We start from the raw sequence: 3529 nt of genomic DNA on the forward strand, positions 1-3529 counted from the left end.
GCTGCTCTGTGTAGGGCAAACGTGGAGGCAGCAAGTCCAGGAAGGAGGCTATTGTAGTTGTCCAGAAATAACAGGGACTTGGATTATTTGGGTGGGAGGAAAAACAGTGAAGATGGTGAGGACTGGTTGGATTGGGGCTCATTTGGAAGATAAAGCTGCCTCTATTTACTGAGGGTTTGTATGTGGATGTGAGAGAAGGAAAGGACTTAAGAACCACTCCTTGGTATTTGATCAGAGAACTGGATTGAGAGGGCAATATGTGAGTCAGGGAATGTGGAACAGGAGCAGTTCGGAGAACAGAGGATTTTGGTTTTGAGATGCCCCTGTGGAGATGGTGGGTCGCGCTTGATCAGTTGGAAAGTGATCTTCCCCTTAATATCCCATTTTATTATTGGGCATCTCAAGAGGATGTTGACTTGGGGGTAAGAATTTACGTTCTTGCCCTAGCAATTGGGTGGCCAGAGTGGGCCTCAGGGAGGAGGACTCTTGATGAAAAATCTAAGGATTTTTTTACATACAAGGAGAGTCAAACTCTCTCCATCTGTCCATCTATTCATCCTTTCATGCAAACATCCACTCTTCCACCCATTTGTCCATCTATCATCTATCTATCCATCCATTCACCCACCCATGCAATCATCCATTCATCTATTCATCTACCATCCATCCATCCAATCATCCATTCATCCATCATCCATCCATCTAATCATCCATCCATTCACCCATCCAACCAATCATCCATTCATCCATCCATCATCCATCTATCATCCATCCATCCATCTATCATCCATCCATCCATCCTCCATTCATTTACACATCCATTGAACATAAAGCTGTGAATGAGGTGGTCATGGCCCCCGTCTTAGTGGATCTCATAAGCTAGTGGAGATAAACTTCTGTGAGTGGCCCAGCCTGGATCATTTTTTCCACTTCTTTGCTGGAATGGGTGGGGTGGGACAGCTGAGTTGATCGCTCCACCAGGATTATGTTTGGGGTCGTTTCCCAAAGGAATACCCTGGGATGCTGTTCGGAGAAGAAGGGAGGAATGATTCTAGTAGCACAATCAACAGATGCCCACTGGACTAGAGGCCTTAATAATTATGGGGTAGGGGTGGGGAAAGAATGTGGTGGAGGTGGGATCACCAGATTTTTTCCTGTTTCATAGCACAAGGAAAGGCTGATTCTTTTGTTTATCCCTGACTACATTTTAGCATCTGGACCTTGGTCTCTGTCCCCAGGACCCAAGGGAATCCATCTCCTTCTGATACTTGACTCTATGTATCCTAGCCAGGGTCATCACTCTTCCTTCCTCCACCCAACCTTGTCGCCACCCCCTGGATGCTTGTTGAATACACACAGTATAGCTGTGCTTGTGATTAGGACACCAAGAAAGGGATTCCTTTAAGCTCTGACAACCAGAAAGTGTTTTTCAGGACTGTGTAATGAGTCTTGAGCCAGGCCCAGCTGCTACAATGGAGTCTGAGTACAGACCAGGGGTCCCTAACCCCTGGTCCATGGACTGGTACCAGTCTGTGGTCTGTTAGGAACTGGGCCACATAGCAGGAGGTAAGTGGCGGGCGAGTGAGCGAAGCTTCATCTGTATTTACAGCTGCTCCCCATCGCTTGCATTATGGCCCGAGCTCCACCTCCTGTCAGATCAGCAGCAGCATTAGATTCTCATAGGAGCACAAACCCTACTGTGAACTGCACTATGAGGGACCCAGGTTGCATGCTCCTTAGCTTCTTAGGAGAATCTAATGCCTCATGACTACCATCCCCAGTCTGTGGAAAAATTGTCTTCCACAAGACTGGTCCCTGATGCCAAAAAGGTTGGCGGCCTCTGGTCTAGACCATTGATTCTCAGCTCTGGCCACACACTGGAAGCATAAGGAGAGCTTTTACAAAATACCGATGCCCGAGCCCCACCCCACAAGCATTCGTCTTACACTGATGTCTGGTGGGGCCCAGGTATTTGACTTTTTTAAAAACAGCTCTCCAGGTGATTATCACACATAGTCTGGGTTAAGAACCACTGCTCTATTGGCAGTTGGGAAAACCCGATTCTTGGCTTCCAAGTCATTAGCACAGTGAGGGTTGAGAGTGTGCCTTGCTGATGGCTACATCCTCAGCATCTGTGGCAGTGCCAGGTACCTGGAAGATGTCCTGTAAATATTTGTGGGATGATTGATAGCTTTGCACAGATCTCCTTACTAGAGCAGAGATGCCCTCCATCCACCCTGCAAGAGTGCAGGTCCTCCTTTCTGCCTGGCCCATGAGAAGGATTCTAGTCACTTGAGGTCAGCTGCCGTTCTCACGAGGATGGTAAGAACCCTCCTATCAAATCTTCTGATCCTTAGCACTGGCTGAACTTTAGATTCATCCAAAATCATTTAGAAAATATCTTCAGCTGTCCAACTCAGTGGGTTTGGATGGCAGTCTGGCAGGCATTCACGAAGGTGTGCCAGGTGATTCTGCTGTGCCGGAAGGGCTGGGGACCACTGTTCTCATCTCCTTTCCTGCCTCTGTGAGTCCCTTTGGTGACCCCAGCTAGCTTGGCCAAGTTCCCTGGATGTGTTTTACAGGGAAGAGGGGCTTGGACGGACAGTACTTGGCTCTTATATAGTGTTCGTGAAACATACCTGTTCATAACTCTCACCTTGGATGCTTGATTACAAATGCACATTTCTGAGCCTGAACTACAGACTTATGAAATCAGAAGCTCCAGGGTGGGGCCTGGGGGTCATGTTTTAAACAGGTGGCCAGGTGTGGCCAGGTGTGCTTATTTCCCTGCTAGCTGCCCCAACAGCCCTCACTCCTCCATCTGCCTGCCACACACCCAGCTGGGGCCAGCCCTGGCTCTTTCTTCTGGTTCTTACTGTGAGAACACACTTCCCAGATCTTCCCACCAATCCAGTTCCTTCAAATGCCACCTCCCTGGGAGGCCCTCCCTGACTACCCAGAGGATGAAAGTCTCCCAGCCCCTAGCCTTTCTCCATTACTCCTGGTGGGTCATTCCTGGCACCCTAAAGAGATGCTTTTTGTTCCCTTGTTTGTCTCCTTCATGCCTCCCCTCATCCCATCCCGACCTCCCCCCCCGCAACCTGAGCTTCCCAGGGCCACAGTGTCTGGTTCATGCTGGTACCCAGCGCCTTGCACAGGGCAGGTGGCCAAGGAGTGTAGCTGTAGTAGTGGGACACCGCTCTGAGTGATTGATTCTTCCCCAGACCTGGGGGCCCGAGTTACGGTCATGCAGGTGTCCGAAGCACCATGCAATTCAAGTCACAACTGTGGGCGCAGGGAGACATCTGGAGCACGGGTCTCCGATAGAAGGGGTGCCCCCCCAGTTCCCTTGGAGCGGAAAAACAAGGAAAAGGGTGGGATCAGCGGGCCCCTTAGGGCAAAAGTACTACTGGTGACTGCAGCTTTCCCGTCTAGGCCCCGGGAGCGCCGGAGGCAGCGGCCGCCCGAGCACCCGGAGTGGCCCCTGCGGTGGTCCCAGCGGTGGCGGCGCGGCCAGGGCCCGCGGGGA

This window comes from Carlito syrichta, unplaced genomic scaffold (genome assembly GCF_000164805.1).
Source record: "Carlito syrichta isolate Samal-C Ts95f unplaced genomic scaffold, Tarsius_syrichta-2.0.1 Scaffold315848, whole genome shotgun sequence".
Taxonomy (NCBI): Eukaryota; Metazoa; Chordata; class Mammalia; order Primates; family Tarsiidae; genus Carlito; species Carlito syrichta.